The sequence below is a fragment of the Gopherus evgoodei genome, chromosome 1 (genome assembly GCF_007399415.2).
Source record: "Gopherus evgoodei ecotype Sinaloan lineage chromosome 1, rGopEvg1_v1.p, whole genome shotgun sequence".
In the NCBI taxonomy this organism is placed as follows: domain Eukaryota; kingdom Metazoa; phylum Chordata; order Testudines; family Testudinidae; genus Gopherus; species Gopherus evgoodei.
In genome coordinates this window covers 11,827,492-11,847,007 of record NC_044322.1, presented here as the reverse complement: position 1 = coordinate 11,847,007, position 19,516 = coordinate 11,827,492, and the positions used below count along the sequence as shown (strand labels likewise).

The window sequence follows — 19,516 nt, the reverse complement described above, 5'->3', positions numbered from 1 at the left end:
CACGCCAAGCATGCGCCTGGGGCAGCAAGCCACGGGGGGCGCTCTGCCAGTCACCGCGAGGGCGGCAGGCAGGTTGCCTTCGGCAGCATGCATGTGGAGGGTCCGCTGCTCCCGCGGCTTCAGTGGACCTCCCACAGGCGTGCCGCCGAATCTGTGGAGCGGGGACCTCCGGCAGGCAAGCCACGAAGGCAGCCTGCCTGCCATGCTTGGAGCGGCAAACTACCTAGAGCCGCCCCTGGCAGCACAGATGGATGTAAGCAAGTGCTTTGCTGAATCAGGGCCTTGGTATTTAGCTGCTTTGACCTCACAATGAAATAATGGCAGAGCTAGGAATAGAAACCTAGAGTGACCTAACAATAAATAACCTCTCACCTTTCCCCTCTAACTATGGTAAGTTGACCATCCTTGTTAGGAAGTGCAAACACTTCATTTTTGTTCCTCTTTATCTTAAAAAAAATAAAATAAATAAAATACACTGGCAAAGATTCAATGTGCCATAAAATGGCAGACACACTGCTTCATTTGTTGGAAGTAGTTAAACAGATTAAATTAGAGCTTTAAAAAAAGAGAGAGAGAATATGCATTTTCTATGGACAGAGTTCATTCACAAGTCAGTCATTTCTCTTGCTCCTTGGGGAGTAATATTAGGCAATTAGCTAATTGGTTTTGGGAGGTGACCTGTCAGTGCCTCAAGGAGGAAATGTCTGCTGTGCAGTTTGACATAAAGAATATATTTTAAGCCTATCATGACAGCTGCAAGCACCCCCTCTATTAAAATCGAACATGTAATGGCAGTAATAAATGCAAACTAGGAATCCATTGTACTGAGCGAAAAGCAATGAAAAACCTGATAATAGAAACTAAATTGCAATCGCAGCCGGCATGTTATTGTATCAGGTTTGAAATATTTCTGAATTATCTTATCATTCGCACCACATAACCATGTGAGGCATTTCTGAGGGTGAAATCTGTCCCCAATTGCCTTTTTATACTCTCTTAATCTGGTAGCTCCAAGCTGTGTGTATAGGTCCAGATCTGATCTTTGTCTCAGTATAGGAGATTTGAGTCCAGGTATTTGGGCTGGTGCATCTTAGAAATAAGGGCCAGATGCAAAGCTTTGCTCCCTTTCTGTATGCAAAATATTGCAGTTTTCTGAATATTTTCCACGGCTCTGGAGAATGTTCCCACAAGCCTGCCCCTTTGGTGCGGGTGTGTTAAGCATTGTTCTGTTTACCAGTCCAGAGCACACCTGGTGAACCGAGAGGAAGCAGTGAAAGGAGAAAGAGACCAGGAAAAAAGACATATTTAGACTCCCCAAACATCCTAACACTGGCACCCCTAGCATGGCTTTGTGGTAATAACCTAGTCCTTGTGCTAATGCCTGGCGGCAGTGATGTGATGCAAAAAAACATCAGTCTTTTAGGAAACCTGGACTGGGGAAAGCAGGAAGCCTCTTTGCCCTGATTTCTAATCTCCCAAAACATTCCCAAACACTTTCCCCCTCTGTTTACCCATGTTTCCTTGTCCTGTGCTCTGAGTTATGTTGTTGGCCCATGCAAGTCAGTTATAATATTGAAAGTGACTGGAGAACACTTGGGTATAGATCTGCAGTTCAGGTATTGTATTATTTGGGCATTGAGAGAAGCTGAGTTTCCACATTTTTCATTGTAATCAACAATGGTTGATAGTGCTCAGCTCCTGCCAGGATCAGGTCCACAGCTTGGTCTGTGTAGGATGCTGTACTGAATCCATCTGGCACTTCTGGGCTCTACTATAAATCTAGAATAACTCCACTGAGGTCAATAGAGTTATTGCCACGTATGCCAGTGTAGCAGAGCAGAATTTGACTTTTATCCAAACTGTTGTGTCTGCAGGGCTGGTTGTGTCTGATAGGGTGGGCAGGTGGTTGCTTAGGGTAGCAAAATATTTATGTTGACGACAGTTTAATTTGCAAGTAGCTGCTGTCTGGGAAGGGCCATGCATTGTCCAGTTCATTTAGAGCAGCAAAATTCTCTAAAGTGTTGCTACGTTGCCTTGAGTTTGTTGGTCTGTGTTCTCCACAACTGCCTTAAAGGTAAAGTATATCTAGAGCGCGCAAGAGCCATTTTACTCAAAATGATAACCATCAATAAAAGTCCTCAAAGGTTTTTAATAAGATCAGTAGTGGTTTAAGTCACAAGTGGGATTTTAAAACATAGGGGCTCACGGCTAGTCCGGGAAACAATGCAAGATCTAAGTATGCGCTGGCTGTCTTTAGGATGTCAGCTGATTGACACAGGGAAATGAAAAGATTTCTTCCCATCCCACAACTCTATGTACAAGAGTGCAGTATTGGGGTCTGCTGGGAGAGAGAAGGACATGGCAGGGGGATCAATGAGTGCTGCGGATATTCGATTGGATGGACTTGCGAGGCAGACAGTGTGTTTTCAGAAATCCAAGCTCCCAATTTACAAGACAAATTGTGATTGATGATAATATTTTCATCTTTATTGACTTTTTAGCCCAACAAACTTGACCAACAAACAAACAAAACCTCTCACTGAAATGCAGCCACCTGTGGAATACGATGTGGCAGCAAAGGGTACTGAAGATTTAACAGTGTTGCCAATTTGCATGATATATGGTGTTTTTTTCTTAAATCTCCAGTTTCTGGATTCATGTGATTATGTGAGAATCTCAGCTTTCACTGAAAAAGCAAAGCTCTGCTTAACTTTCTGGGCAGAGTCTAACCACTGCCACTTTGCATCCATTCTATGAGCGAGCCAACCCTTCTCTTCTTCATTCAGAATCTAGGCAGCCAGGCCCTGCCTGCAGACAGCCTCTTCATCTCGTCGCTCGTATTAATCCATCAAACCATACTGCCTAATGGATCTGTCTCCGGCCATGCAGAAGAGTAAGGATGGGGGCGGGGGGAGGGTGAGCGTGCTGAAGGGGCAATGAAATAAGAATGCTGTGCAGGAACAAGTCTACCTTCAGTGCTTTACTGCCCATCTTGACTCTTTGTGCTTTTCAGAGAGGAGGGGAAGAGAGTGATTTTGCTGCATTTTCCCACTTTACACAGCACAGAGTTAACCATGGGAGACCACGCAGCCAGCCTTGGCGTAATGAGTGATGGGAAACGAGTGCTGCTTCAGCATCCTTGTTATTAAATGTTTGTATTCAGTAATATCTAGAGGCTCCCATCTAGATCAGGGCCCTGGTGTGTTAGGGAAGGGGTGGCCAACTTGAGCCTGAGAAGGAGCCAGAATTTACCAATGTACATTGCCAAAGAGCCACACTCTTTTCCGCCCCCCCACCCCAGTGCCACCCGCCCACCGGCAGCCCCACCATTTCCCTAAACCTTAGATAGAGTTTGGTTTTCTGTGTTTCTTCTCCACACACTATGTTCTTGTGTGCTAAAAGTGATATTTATATTCACGAATTCTGTGTTTCCCCAGCCACTCAGAGCTTTTTTCAGTTGACACCTAACTCATTTGTAAAATAGATTTTCACCTCTTTCATAATGGACTGCAGAGGAAACAGGGACTTAAATGGCTCCTGTCTAGCCTATAAATATTCAGGTTGAGAAGTTCTTTATGCCACTCAGAGGAACATCTATCATACAAGGCAGCAGAACTTAAATAGACTAGAGGGTCAGGAAAGGGACAAACTTAAAAAAAGAGAGAGTTGCATCTGCAAAGTCTGAGGTGAAATGATTTGCCCAAGGTCACAAAGGGGTCTGTAGCAGAGCTGGGAATGAACCCCAGACTCCTGACTCCCAGTCCCATGCTTTGACCTAAACAGAGGGCTCTGGTCTTAAGGGTTGCCAGCGTGGGACCCTACTCAATTCAGTGCAAAGAATATTAAAGAAGGGGGTAAAAGCAGATTTTGTGTTTCTGCTCTGGTTAATTTTGACCCGGATCCTCCAATGGGACCCACGCTGAGACCCGCTGATTCCAGCGAGACTCTGGGACACTGCATAGCTGTACAGCTCCACCCATGTGGATCTCACTGCAGGATCAGTAATTATGGTTAATAAGGGAGCATCTGCCCCATTAGTCAGAGAATCAGGCTTAGTTGTTTACAATCTCCCTTCAGTTACTCAATTCCTGTCCCGGTTTGACTCTGTTTGATCCTGAGATCTTCAGGAGCCAAATAATTCACACTTCTGGTTCAGAGCCATTTAGATTCTGTGCAGAAGTGCAGTGCTAACAAGAGAGTCTCTATACATACTGTCAAGTATCAGAGGGGTAGCTGTGTTAGTCTGGATCTGTAAAGGCAGCAAAGAGTCCTGTGGCACCTTATAGACTAACAGACGTTTTGGAGCATGAATCTGACGAAGTGGGTATTCACCCACGAAAGCTCATGCTCCAAAATGTCTGTTAGTCTATAAGGTGCTACAAGATTCTTTGCTGCTTCTATACATGCTGTTGCAAAGGCCTGAGAGGAACACCTCCGTGTTGGCCATTGCTCCTGACAAGCCAGTCAAAGAGAGCAGCTATAAGGGTAAACATCCTGAGAGGAAGAGGAAACGCTTCCTCTTGGCTCCCAGTCACCGGATCACTTGCCTTCATATAGAAAGAAAATGTTGTGTTTCCTGCGGGAGGGCTGGAGCATGTGTATTGGCCAGAGAGAGAGGAGACCCTGTGTTCCCCAGTTGTGCAGTGAAGGGCTGATCCAAAGCCCACTGCAGTTAATGGAAAGATTTCTGATTTCAATGGTCAAGCCAAGCTTAAAGAAACTTCTGACATGTACATTGTGTTAGGTGTCCTTAGGTATTCTGCTTGTTAAAAGGGGACACTAGCAAGAGAAAAATCTTAGCTCAAACTAGCTAATATACTATAATACCTGTGTGACTGGCAATGCGAGCAAAGGTCTGTTTTGCTCACACAAAAGGAGGTAGAGGCTGGCAGAAGTATTGCAGGGGGATGGAAGATGAGGACCCGAAGCTTGAACTCAGTACAGAAGGCTGTCAGGTTATCTCCATAGAGCAAGAGCAAACCTGGCCTCTGCCTGGATGACGTTGAGTGAGTTTTCCGGTGGCAACAAATTCAAATATCAAAGTCTCCAGAAGAGAGAGCACAGTGTGTGTGACTCGCTCTATAACAGCACCACCTAGAGCTAAAGCAGGCAGCACCCTACAGGAAGGAAAGGGTCCCACTTTACTTTTAAAAGAGCCCCACATTCCCCCATAGCTGCATTTGCCACAAACATGGGGGGGAGGAGGGGACGCTTGGCTGATGCAATGACATGGTCTGTGCAGAAGGAAGGGAATGTTTTCGTCAAGCTGACAATGAACAAAAGAGCTAACACTGCATTGCTTCTAGATCAGCCTGTTCTCTGGCTCTGCAATGTTTACAGCATCTGCTGGGGCAAGCGGGATGGGATGAGGGGATACAAAAAGGATATTTGTATTCTGCTCCGGAACTTGTGATGAGACTGACCTACACACACACACACACACACACACACACACTCAGTGTTGTGGTCAGTTAACAGCAGCAGCAAGCTCTGTCTCTTTATACAGAGAGACAGAATGAAAACTGCTGACTAGATCCATCAGAAGACACAATACAGAGAGGAAGGCTCCAGGAAATGAGAGTTGTGGGTGGTGTGGGGTTGTTGTTTTTTTTTTAATGTCCAAGAAAAGATTTCCTGCAGCACTAAAAGGGCAATAGAGGCGGGAAGCTCTTCCCCAAAATAAATAGGCAGCTGGATGTAGGCAGCTCTGCTGTGGGACTATGTGACTTGACAGGGAATGGATCAGGGCAGCTCCCCTGCCAGACCCCATCTCCTCCTCACATTTAGGTAGATCCAAAACATACCATCCTTCCTCCTCCCCCATTTGCTGATTGTATATGGCTGTCCCTGGAAAGGAAGGGGGGGGGCGGGAATCTGCCAATTGATAGGACTCAGAAAGCCACAGGTTCCTTTCAGATCCATGCAGGGAGGGTGCAAATAAAGACCATGGAGCTGATTCTCCTCCTGCTTACACCAGCATAAAGACAGAAAACCATGGAATTATTTTGGATATTGTGCTCCTAGGGTAGCTGGGAGCAGGACTCAGAGATGCCCAAGCAAAATTCCCATGACTTAAGTGCAAAGACCATAATATTGGAGTTACTGCAAGAAATATCAGGAGAGCGGTAGCATACAAGGGCAGGTTGATTGCCATTAGCTGGTGCAGATCAGGTGTGACAGTGTATGGCACAGAAGGCCTGATTCTCCTCTCGCATGCACTGGTGTAAATAAGGAGTCACTCCACTGGCTAGTCCCTACCTGTCCTGACACCGCGCTGCACCCCGGAAGCAGCCAGGAGGTCTGGCTCCTAGGCCAGGGGGGCCACGGAGCTCTGCATGCTGCCCCCGCCCCAAGCACCAACTCCGCATTCCCATTGGCTGGGAACTGCAGACAATGGTAGCTGGGGGGGGGGCAGTATCTGTAGGCAAGAGCCTTACCTGAGGTAAGCTTGTGCCCCAACCCCAAGCCCCAATCCTCTGCCCCAGCCTCCCCCCCCCCCAACCTGGAACCCCGTCCTGCAGCACAAACCCCTCATCCTCGGCCCCATCTCAGAGCCCGCACCCCCAGCTGGAGCGTTCACCCCACCTGCACCCTGACCCCTGCCCCAGCCCAGACCCTCTCCCACACCCTGAAGCCCTCATTTCTGGCCCCACCCCTGAGCCAGCATCCCTGCCTGCACCCCAGCCCCGTGCCTCAACCCGAAGCCCCCTCCCACATTCCCCCACTTTGCAGCCTGGAGTCCCCTCCCTCACCCCAAACCTCCCATCTATGGCCCCACCCCAGAGCCTGCATCCCCACCTGGAGCCCTCACCCCCTCCTGCACCCCAACCCCCTGCCCCAGTCCAATGAAAGTGAGTGAGGGTGCAGGGGGCAGGGCCTCAGGGAAGGGACGGGACTAGGGTGTTGGGTTTTGTGTGGTTAGAAAAGTTGGCAACCCTACTCCCACCTACCCCCCCGCTGTTCATTGCAAACACTTTGTGGCAGACTCTGTGTCTGGCTGACACAGCCACTTTCACTCTTACTAACCTGGTGTTGTTCCTGGGGGCTGGCAGAAACATAAGGCCCTGCAGCAATGTAACACAGAGCAGAAGCTGAAGCTGTTTCTCTAGCAGCAGCTACTGCAAAGGTTCATTTGGGTGGTTTGTTTGTTTGTTTGTTTGTTTGTTTTGGGGAGGGGTTGTTTGTTTATTTTTCATTTTCCACCCTGAGGTTCCAAAACACTAATGACAAAGGGGCAAAATAAGGAGAGGGAGGAAAACAGACCAGCAATCACTTCTTCCATGGCCACGCAGCACTGGGCATCTTGAAAGAACCATGGCCAGTGTGTTAGGCTCTTGGGACTAGATACCCAAACAGACAAATTGCAGGCAAGCCATTTGTAGCCTGAATCGAATGCCCGTGCATGGGCATATGGGGGAACAAGGTCCTGCTGTTGTGCAGCTGCATGGTCTTAGAATCATAGACTTTTATGAGGGTTGAAAGGGACCTCAGGAGGTCATCTAGTCCGACCCCCTGCTCAAGCAGGACCAATCCCCAACTAAATCATCCCAGCCAGGGCTTTGTCAAGGCGGGCCTTAAAAACCTCTAAGGTAGGAGATTCCACCACTTTCCTAGGTAACCCACTCCAGTGCTTCACCAACCTCCTAGTGAAAAAGTTTTTCCTAATATCCAACCTAAACCTCCCCCATTGCAACTTGAGACCATTACTCCTTGTTCTGTCATCTGCTACCACTGAGAACAGTCGAGATTCATCCTCTTTGGAACCCCCTTTTAGGTAGTTGAAAGCAGCTATCAAATCCCTGCTCATTCTTCTCTTCTGCAGACTAAACAATCCCAGGACTGAACAATCTTCCTAGGTCCAAACTCACAGAGGTAAGAGGTTTTGCCTTCATTAGTGCCCCCTGCCTCCCAAGCTGGCAAAAGCAATAATATTAGTAGGGGAGGTGGTCAAGTATCTCCCAGTCTTTATTCAAGCCTAATATAATGGTGTCCATTTTGCAAATTAATTCCAATTCAGCAGTCTCTCGTTGGAGTCTGTTTTTGAAGTTTTTTTGTTGTAATATTTTAGGTCTGTAATCGAGTGACCAGGGAAATTGAAGTGTTCTCTGACTGGTTTGTGAATGTTATTATTCTTGACCTCTGATTTGTGTCGATTTATTCTTTTATGTAGAAACTGTCCGGTTTGGACAATGTACATGTTTATTTCCCCGCCCCCTGTTCCTCACACCTTCTTGTCAACTGCTGCAACTGGACCATTTTGATTACCACTACAAATAATTTTTTTTTCTCTCCTACTGGTAATAGATCACTTTAACTGATTACTCTCGTTAGAGTGTGTATGGTAACACCCATTGTTTCATGTTCTCTGTGTATTTATATATACATCTTCCTACTTTATTTTCCACTGCATGCATCCAATGAAGTGGGCTGTAGCCCACAAAAGCTTACGCTCAAATAAATGTGTTAGTCTCTAAGGTGCCACAAGTATTCATGTTTTTTTTATAAGTGGCTGTAGTTTTGCTCAAGTGCCATCCTGAGAATGCCATCCACACTGGCAATTGTTAAACCAAAGACACTTAATGAGGGAAGCACATAGCCCCAGTAGGGAACCTACATGCCTCAATCTAATGCATCGGCCATGAATACATTAGATAGATTTAAATAGTAGAAGAGATATAAAACCTCATGCTTCAGGGCCTGAGTAAACCATTCCCCATGGTTAGGATAAAACGTCCCCTATAGGCAGGGTACTCCACCATTGTCCATTACGGGGTTTCTTGCACCTTCTCTGAAACACCTGGTGCTGGCTTTTGTCAGAGATAAGATCCTGGACTGGATGGAATTGGGTCTGATCCAGTCTGGCTGCTCCTGTGTAATCCTAGATCTGAACGTTCTGAACTTTGGAATATTTGCAACCCAGATCAGGGTCTGATTTTTGCAGCTTGAACCCGAGTCTACTTCAGTAAACTCTTGTTTATTTCAAATATGAATAAAGCAAACACAAGAGACCTACATGTTTCAAAGTCCAAGGCTCTTTGACTGTGGCAAATTGCCAAATCTGTCCCTTCTTATCTAGCCCCCAACCACGACTGTAACTGAGTGTCCAAGAAACATTGGTTTGCAACTGGGTCCGGGCTGCCATTCAAGAAGCAGCATTTATCCACAGTTCAACATTGGCATTTGAGTTCGTGGTGTTCTCTCCTAGTACCAATGACAGGAGAATGCTGCCATCTCTGTGTAGACTCTTATGTGATGACTGTGCGTAACTGACAGCTTTTCAGTGACCATCACTGTAAGGGCCAGATTCTGATCTGAGTTCATAGAGTCATAGATTCCAAGGCCATTGTGATCATCTTGTCTGACCTCCTATATAACAAGGCCACAATGTAACAATTTCCCCAAAATAATTCATAGAGCAGATCCACTAGAAAAACATCCTATCTTCATTTTAACTTTGCCAGTGATATAGAATCTACCGTGACCGTTGGCAGATTGTTGCAAAGGCTAATTGCTCTTGCTGTTAAAAATTTATCTCTTATTTCCAGTCGGAATTGATCGAGCTTCAATTTCCAGCCATTGCAGTTACAGTGATGAAAATCTGGAGTAACTCCAGTGATATCAGAATTCAGCCAGAAATCTTCCCCCTCATCCTTTGTATATTTAGCTGTATTAAAATTTGGGCCCTAATCAGGACTCAGGGACCCATCATGCTAGGTGCTGGGTGCACAAGTAGAACAAAGATAATCCCTGCTCCAGAGAAATCACAATTTAGGATGGTGACAAGATGCAACAGGTGGACAAAGCGAATGGGGACAAGAGACAAGTCACAGTAAAGGTGAGTGTGTTTGCATAAAGAACTAGCCTCACTGGTTGGTCGTAGTAGTCATAAACAGCCGCCAGCTTAGCCAACCCCAGATAATAGCAGTCTGTAGGCATCACAGCAGAGGTAGTTCTTAGAGGGATTTATACCTGTGGGGATGTGTTTGAAATAAACTCTAGTTACAATATATAAAGCACGTGGGGCATGCGTTTTTATGTGCATTCCTCCAATGTCTGTTTTTGAAGGACCTGAGCTAGCTCCTCAGCTGGTGTAACTTGATGTGGCAGAGGTGTGGCCTTCTAGCTTGATTCCTGCTTGGTGTTAAACACCATTGCTGCTTTTTTCTTTTCTTTTTTTCCCCCTTTTTTGGCTGGGTAGTTATATGGTGATTGCTACTGTGAACCTCAGTGTAATGTCACAGTCAAATTTTCCCTTTCAACTTTTCCAGTCAAACAATATCTTTCCTTTTTTAAAAATCATTGGTAAATTTTATTTACCCAAATATTCCAACTCACATGCTGTATCTAGGCGAATAACAGACCCACACATGAAAAGGCCCCATCTCTTCTTACAGCAACTGAATACAAGGGAAGAAGTGTGAACAGAGTAAGATTATTCAGCAATTCCTTCTCTTCTACGGTGGACTGGGCATCCCTTAGATCCACTATAGGTTTAACATTTAAAAGCACAGTCCATTCCACTCATCATGGAAGGGGTCATGCATGGAAAGTCCAAGTGTGTTCTTAACTAGGTATGATCTTTGTATGTTTGCCTGTAGATGCCTTGCATCATCCATGCCCGATCCTATAGAGCAGCGGTTCTCAGACTGTGGATTGGGATCCCAAAGTGGGGCACGATCCTGTTTTAATGGGGTCACCAGGGCTGGCTTAGACTTGCTGAGGCCAAACCCAAGCCCCACTGCCCAAAGCCAAAACCAAAGCCCAATAGGCTTCAGCGCTGGGCAGCGGGGCTCAGGTTACAGGCCCCCTGCCCAGGGCTGAAGCCCTTGGATTTCAGCCTTGCCCCTCCCCCCACCTGGGGTGGTGGGGCTCGGGCTTTGTCCCCGCCCCCACCCCAGGGCAGCAGGGCTTGGGTGAGTTCACTCCCCCTTCCTGGGGTCATGTAGTAATTTTTGTTGTCAGAAGGGGGTTGCGGTGCAATGAAGTTTGAGAAACCCTGCTATAGAGTGTAAGTTCTTGGTGGCAGAGGCTGTGTCTTACTAGGCATAGGGAGACCCCACATTGGTGGGGGCTTCTAGGTGCTAAAATAATGTAAAATAATAAATAAAATAATCTTTGCATTGCTGCCCGTGTGGGTACTAAACCTCACTGTGACATGCTGAGGCAAACTTTCTTGGATGATGTAAATGGATGGGAAACATGGACTAGATAGAGTTGGGCTTTGAAATTGTCAAGCAACACTGTGAGATCTGATGTGTGTTAAATAGGGCTGTGCATTTGGAAGAAGTATGATTTAAAGAGGGAGTCTGAATGGGAATCTCCCAGAATGAAAGTAGAAACGTCCCTGCACCAATGACTAGAATCTGCCACTCGCAGACCCAGCGCTTGCTGAAAATCAGAATTGCCTTTGAGGGAATTCAGCTTGGGCACTCAAATCACACATCACCTTTGAGAATTGAGTTCCAGGTGACTTCAGTAAACTCATAACCTTTCTGTGCCTCAGATTTGCCTGTAGCACTGTGTGTGTGCCTTACAGCAGTGTTGTGAGGCGTGATTAATATTTGCAAATTGCCCTGAGATCAGGTGAAAAAATGTCTAATTATGATGTGTGCCCTCCTCTGCTTTGCAAGCAGATATAGCCAGGGTACACAGGCAAGGCTGGTGATGGAATTAGGTGATCAGTTCTGAGAAAACGACTTCTATGCAGTACAAATGTTTATGCTTGTCTCTTACAGTTACACACAACTGCTTTTAAATGCATCTCTAATCAGAGGATGTAATTAGATAATGGAAGCCATTTACTATATGCCAGTGCCATGCAGCTAAGAGAGCTGTACCAGTAAATATCAATATTCCATCCAAAGCAACCACACATTTTGAAACCAGTGATGCAACAATTGCAGGGAATTTTAATGCAAATAAGGAAAATCCAAGAGCTTCCTTGTCGTTTTTACTTTGCATAAGGCAGAGGAACCTTAAAGAGGCTAGTGCTTTAGAGCCTCATTAGCTCCTGACACAAGAGCATATCACCCATTCAGAGGCTCTTTCACAGCCCAAGAAGGCCTTGGAACTCCCGGTAACCATCTCATGAATAGCATCACATTGTGCAAAGTTGGATGGAGGGGGAGAGAAAGCCATTGTGGAGGGACGGATTCCATGTGACGATGATGGGCTCGGGAGTGCTATTCTCCATTCTCCATTGTAGTGTTTGCAGAGATGCATCACCATGAGCGCAAAAAGTAAAGGGTGGGAATACGCTGTATCTGCTCAACCACAGTCCGGGGGTGGTGTTTTCAAATGCACTTAAGTAACAAAGGGCTTGTCTATAGGAACACTTAGTTCATGGCAGTGGGGTGTAAATCTACCTTGCACTTGCCTGCCACTCACTATGTGCTCGTGTGGACCTCGCTGCTGCGCACTAAAAGTTCACTCGTGTGCTCTAAATCTACCCCCACTTCAAAACAGGGTAGATCAACGTGCAGTAGTGAATGGCAGCAGGGTCCACACGGACACTTAGTGAGCGGCAGGTTAGTAGATTTACACCTCAGCTTGCTGCAAACTAAGTAGTCCTATAGACAAGCCCTTAGGAGCATCTGCCCCACTGAAACTTGTGCTGCTTATGCCATTTAGGGTGAGATTTTCATAGCACCAGACCTGGCATTTACAGCCAAATTTTCCAAAGTGGACACTTTTGGATCCCTCCAGTGTTGTGTAGCCAGCCTCCTCCTTTTAGATGCCTAACATCTGGGATTTTCAAAGGGGCCTGGGCACTCAACTCTCTTAGACCTCTTTGAATATTTCAGCCTCACTCTGGATTTGGATGCCAAATGTTAGGCACTTAATTTTTCAAGTTTGAGCCCCATGGGGTAAAAATTTAGCTCTAGTGGTTAGAGCAGGATTCCTGCTGGGCTCCATTCTTGACTCTGCCACTGGCTCCCTGTGGGACTGTGGGTAAATTGCTCCATTTCTTTGCATTTCAGAATTCCCACCTGCAAAGACAGTCCTAGTACTTCCCTACCCATTCAGGTATGCTGTGAGGCTGTAGAGTGCGTCGAGCCCCACCTCTGAGATAAAAGGAACTATACACAGGCAAAGTGTTGTTGTATTTAACAAGAGCTAAGTGGAATTTTTTTAAATGACATCTCTGTGAGAATCAGACAGGAAAGGTTTCACCTCCCCCTGTTTTCTGAGCACCTGAAAAGCCAAATTCTCTTGTCTTCTGGTTCTCATCATATTCCACCTGAGCCCTCTCACCTTTATGCTCAGGGCTCTCCATTGAGATATATGCATCTCACAGCAGCATCTGGGCCTAGAACATCTCCCATTCCAGAGCAAGCATTGGCTGAAATGGAGAGGCAGGGAATTTAGTCCTCCTGCCTTTCATGTGTGGCTGCCTTCCAAATCCATTACTCTTTATTACTTGTATTACAGTAGCACCTGGAGATGCCAGCTGAAATTGGGACCCCATTGTGCCAGGCATTGTACAAACGCCTAGTGAGAGACAGTCCCCACTCCACAGAGTTCATAATCTAAGCACATGAGACAAAGGGGGAGGGAAACTGAGGCACAGAGAGTGGTGCAACTTATCCAAGTCAATGGCAGAGCCAGGAATAGATGTAAGAGCTCCTGCTACCTGGTCCAGTCCCACTAAACCAGGGGTCAGCAACCTTTCAGAAGTGGTGTGCTGAGTCTTCATTTATTCACTCTAATTTAAGGTTTCGCGAGCCAGTAACACATTTTAACGGTTTTAGAAGGTCTCTTTCTATAAGTCTATAATGTATAACTAAACTATTGTTGCATGTAAAGTAAATAAGGTTTTTAAAATGTTTAAGAAGCGTCATTTAAAATTAAATTAAAATACAGAGCCCTCTGGACAGGTGGCCAGGACCCGGGCAGTGTGAGCGCCATTGAAAATCAGCTCATGTGCCACCTTCGGCACCCGTGCCATAGGTTGCTTACCCCTCCACTAAGCCATTCTGCCTCCCGTATAATCACGTCAGGCCTCAAGTGAAATGAGTTTTAATCTAAACATGGATTGCTAATATTCTGGGTCAAATTTGATGTTGGGCTATTGCATGGCGCACAGCTCCCATTGATCTTTGTGTGTGCCGAGCATGCACATCGAAGGGCCAGATGTGGCCTTTTGCATAAGTAAGGTTTTGGCTGGTTAGCCTATGCAATAGCCCCAGTGAAGGAAGGAAATTACATTGTAGATGATGTGAATGTAACAGGGGAATGAGGTGGATCCCCCTTTGTCAGTATCTGACTTCATCATGTGCTTGCCTGGAGCATTACTTCACCAGCAGACAGCCCCTTCCCACCCAGTAGATCCACTGCAAGGGTGCCTCTGATCCCAGCTCATGGGTGTGTCCAACCAAGAATTGATTGGTCCCCTTTACTGTGCAGTTTGCACATTCAGTGATCTACTGAAGATTTCAACTGTGGATAATTCAATGCTCGTTCACATCACTCGGGTCAAAAGGTCCATAAAGTGTGATTCATGCAGAAACCTTTCCCCTCCCCTCCTTGGGGCAATTTAATTAAAGACACAACATTCCACATCCAAACTAAAATGAATTCCAGCCTGTTTGTGTATGTAAGATGACTTTTCCTTTGCTTTATATATAGGTTATGTCACATGTCACATTTCTCTATTCAAGGCTATAGGGTGAGTGGCTGCAGGCCCTCACCTACAGCTGGCAGCGGTTCTCAAACTTTAGCAACCCGAGGACCCCCATTTTGATTTAATTTTTTTCACGGACCGCCAAGCCCCTTGCTCAGCCCCATGCCCCTCCCCCACTCCACCCCTTCCCCCAAGGACGCACTCACACCTCATCTCTTCCCATCCCCGCTCCACCCTGACCCTCCTGTTCCCCACCTCTTTCCGCCCTTCCCTCAACACACCCCATTCCTGCTCCTCCCTCTCCCTCACAGCACCTCCTGCACACTGCTGAACAGCTGTTCTGTGGTGTGCAGGAGGCACTGGGAGAGGGGGGGAGGAGTTGATCAGCGGGGCCGGCGGCCCCAGACATGACTCGTGGACCCTGAGGGTCTGTGGACCCCAGTTTTGAGAAACCCTAATCTAGGCCTTTAAAGGCTGATACAAGAATCTTCCTATTGTAATCTTGCCATTATTTTTTCATTTCCCATGCTATTCCCCATACCTCATGCTATGATATATGGCTACAGAAGAGCCCTCTGATTCAGCAGAGCCCTTTCTTTTTGGCACAAAATAGCAACTACCTATCCTGGCTGGCATGAGTCCATCCCATCAGAGATAGAGACCTTACACCAGTGATCTACTCCTCTCTCCCAGCTAGGGCCCTACCAAATACATGGTCCATTTTGGTCGATTTCCTGGTCAGGAGATTTAAAAAATAATGTATTTCATGGTTTCAGAGATTTAAATCTGAAATTTCACAGTATTGTAACTGTGCACGGTCCCAACCCAAAACAGGGGTCATGGGGAGGGGGTCACAAGGCTATTGTAGGGAGGGTTACAGAATTGACACCTTTACTTCTGTGCTGCTGCCTTCAGAGTTGGGCCGCCAGAGAACAACGGCTGATGGCTGGGCACCCAGTCCCGAAGGCAGCACCACCAGCAGCGGAGAAGTAAGAGTGGCAATACCATACCAACCACCCTTACTCCCGCACTGCTGCTGGCAGCAGTGCTGCCTTTAGAGCCAGGGCTCCTGGCCAGCAGCCGCCACCTCTCTCTGGCCACCCAACTCTGTGAAATTTGGTCTACCCTACAATAGCCAGATTTCATGGGGAAGATCAGATTTCACGGTCCGTGACGCGTTTTTCACTGCCATGTATTTGGTAGGACCCTACTCCCGGCTGCCCCTGGACATGGCAATTTTCTGTCTGTATTTGGATTAATAACAAATTAAAGAGTCCCAAACTGGCTTCACAAAGAAGCTCAATTCAACAACATGAGCAGGACGTCTTTGTGGAATACTGAATGATGGGCACCAGAGTCAGCCAGGGATCATGGGTGTCTAGGGACTGAGGTCTGATTTATTAAGCTATGGGTAATAGGGCTTTACTAAGCGCTGCTGTCAGAAAGATGAAGAGGCCCTTTGAAGGCAAGTTCCTGGGAGATTGATGTTGCTGTTCTACTTTGTGTAAAGCAGTTTAGACTCTCCTTAGAGCAGGGACAGTTCTGTGGTCTGTATTATGGACGTGCTCTTTGGTCTGTACCAGACGAAACCATGGATAAAGGAAAGCTACCCAGATCCAAGTGCTGGCTGAGACTTCATACAAATCTGTTTAATGCCATATAAATACCAACCTTTAAAAATGTACCCAACCCTGCGAGCTCAAGGAATAAGCCTCTTAGCCAGCCTGCAACCCAGATGTCCCAAGTCATGCCCTCATTCCACCTCTCCTGCCCAGTTTCCTGCTAGTCAGGTATCCACTTGCTTGCAGCTAAAGGCTTTGGTCTCTTTCAAGCTAAACTCTTAGCTCCACGGCAGGATATGTGCAGGAATTTAAATTTGACCCCTTTTGGAGGGGCATATTCTGTGCTTTCCCCCCAGGAGCTCGCTCTTCCCTCTCCCCTCCCCCCCCCCAGCCCTGGCAGGAGCTTGCACTTCCCTGTCCCTGTGGCCCCCGGGGCTGGAGAAGTTCTGTGCCCCCAGTGTTTGTTGGGGAGTCCGTGCCCCTGCTTATCTCCCAATGAATGGTGCCTCCAGGAGATGTCTAAATTGGGGATGAGGAGTGTCTCGGGGAGGCTGTGGGAAAGCCATGGGTGCGATCTGAGAATCTGAGCATGCTGCATGAGTCAATGTTCACCAGAAGTCCTGAAATCTCTTGCTAGTAGAACCCAACTGCCCTAAGGTGTGTCTTTGAGCCAGTCCCATAATCTCTCTGTGCCTCAGTATGTTGGGCTGAAGAACAGGGATAATGATGCCCACCCACCCCATTGGCATGATGACTGATTAATGCTTGCTTAGAACAAATGCTTTGAGACATCAGATTAGCAGGACAGAGCCTCATTATTATATTAGCAGTTGTTGGTTCCAGGTCCTTTTTCACTCTTAGTCCAACTCACTACAGCATCTAAAAGCTAATCACATTTACCACCTCACCTTTCTGAAGCTTGGCACAGTATGCCATTTGGCATGAGGTTTTCTTATTGCTCATAGATTTATTTTTAATATCCCCAACCCAGGAAGCCCAGACTCCACCACTATCCCCACAAACCATGCCCTGCTATTCTACATAACATTTGCTTGATTTAAAAATAAAGACTATTGAGTGCTTACTGGAATAACTATAGAAACCAGATATTTAGTTCTGCTATAAAAGGCAGGGGTGCTTATGGCTGGGAGGCCAAAGGCATTTCTAGGCTAAATGAGATTTATTTACAGTTCCACAGTCTATGAATATGCAGCCAACAATTCTAAATTTAAATCCTCCCTTCCAAGAAGGTGCAGTGGCGCTAGAAGGGGTTCAAATCAAGGCAGGATTCATACCACGAGATTTTAAATAGTCAGTCTTGGAAAAGAGGGCTGAAATGTAGAGTTGTCAAGGGGCACATTGTGCAAGGCATCACACAAACACAGAGAAGTCCCTGAGCTTACAACCTAAATAATGCCTAGAAACTCTCTCTTTCTTAACATACAAAGGGAAGGAACCAGGGAAAGGATTTTGTGTGGGGGCCCAGATACCGCAGGGATGAGCACTGTAGAAATGTGCATAGCAAATTGAAACAGAAAACAGGGACCTGTCCTAGGGTTATATGAAATTCAGTTTCACAGTTTGCTGCGTAGGGAGAGAGAGGCGGGAGTCTTTCAGATGAGATCTAAAGCCGAAGTGTAATGATTAGGGCTGCCTGAACATTTTCTATCAAAACATATTTTGGATGGAAAATTGTTTTTTGACGAGACAAATTTTCACAGGAAAATCTAGTCTACCTCGCTGTCAAAGAAAGATTGTTCTCTATAGCCTGTTGGTGTGTCCTGTCTAACATTAAATGGTTCAAGGGACAGAGGTTTCCCTGTTTCCCTTGGAAGACTATTCCACACTCTAACAGAGCTTACTATTAGAAAACATGGTGTGATATTCAGCCTGAATTCTCCTTTCACCCCATTCTTCTTCATTATAGTCCCTAGTACAAATCTAAACCATTTCTCTTTCTCCGTAGTGTTTACACCCTGCAAATACTTGCAGACAGTTATCATGTCCCTACTAAGTTGTTGTGTAGCCAAGCTAAACATATTAGCTCATCAAGCCAGTCTCTCTGGCCTCTTAATCATATGTTCTGTTGCTCTTCTTGGAATGTTGTCCTGTTTGTTGACGTCTGTGTGGAATTGAGGTGCCCAGCATTGAACGTAGTGTGAGGAAACGAATCCTGCAGGAATAGGAGCACTCTACGGAAAGCCACACTACCTATTACACAATCGTCGCTGCTTAGAAACAGCCCTTCCTTGTACGGCCTAGATTGTGTCCTTGTCTTCCTTGCATGAATGTGGGAGGAAGGCTGCCCCTCTGCCCCCCATCTCCTGCTCAGCCAAGTGAGACGTAGCTGCATCTTGGGTCTGGGTCTGATGCGGAGCACAGTTCCTGCTCTCCAGATACTCCCCATGCCCACAGGTGGAGAAGGATGGGGAGTGTGCAGAACCTTGTCTGATAAGGGGTTTACATGTCCTCACTGAGCTCCACTTCTGTTCTTTTCCTCATCCACTATGACCAAACCCCCAAATAAAGCAGTTAGCCAATTGCTAAACATAATTTCCACAGACTCTTTAGCTTCTAGGGGCAATCAAAGCACTCTTCCCAGCTCTGCCTCTAGATCCATAAGTTACGTCACAGTGGGTGGTGCATTATTTTGACCAAGAACTTAGCTAGTAGGTAAAGATTGAGATAACATTCACCTATAGCCAAAATGTTACCCAACCCAGGCAGCAGCCAAATTCCCAAGCTCAGTCATCCAGCTGAGTACAATAGGAACTCCCACCAGCTCCTGCAACCTCTCCCTCACCCTGAGCTCTGGTTGGCTAAGGGAATGTAGAGACAAGTAGAACTGCCCTTAATGGCAACTTCCTCACTGCCTTCAAAGAGAGACTGAGGATACTTAGTAACAACCAACCCCTTTCTTCTGATTCCCTGGGCTCTTGTAGCTGCTGTATAAATGTATCTGGGTTACACACAGACCCACTACTGAAGGAACAGGAGTTCTCTGTATATTCACCAAGGATGATCATCATTATGGTGTGGGAACAACAAAGCTGTAATTCCTCATCTTCTTTGGTCGGAGGGGGTATGGATGTAGGGAGGCAGAGGAAGAATCTAAAATGGGTTTCAGCTCAGATCTATTTACTCAGCTGCTGAAACCACTGGAGCATTCATTGCTAGAAAAGGACATTTAAATGGTAGAGTCAGCACGCACTCCTCCATCTCCCCTGCGTGCCAGTAAGCTGCACTTCCCCCTAGCACCACTACCGCTTGCCAGTGTGTTCATGTCCACTCACTCACACCTCTGCAGATGTTTGACTCTGTGCCAAACAGT

General features: G+C 46.5%; 1 protein-coding gene across 2 annotated transcripts in view; it reads left to right on the top strand.

Moving 5' to 3' along the window:
* The window catches only part of GAB2 (GRB2 associated binding protein 2), a 188,594-nt gene that overhangs the window by 48,120 nt on the left and 120,958 nt on the right, over positions 1-19,516 (top strand). The gene's annotated exons all lie outside the window — the stretch shown is intronic.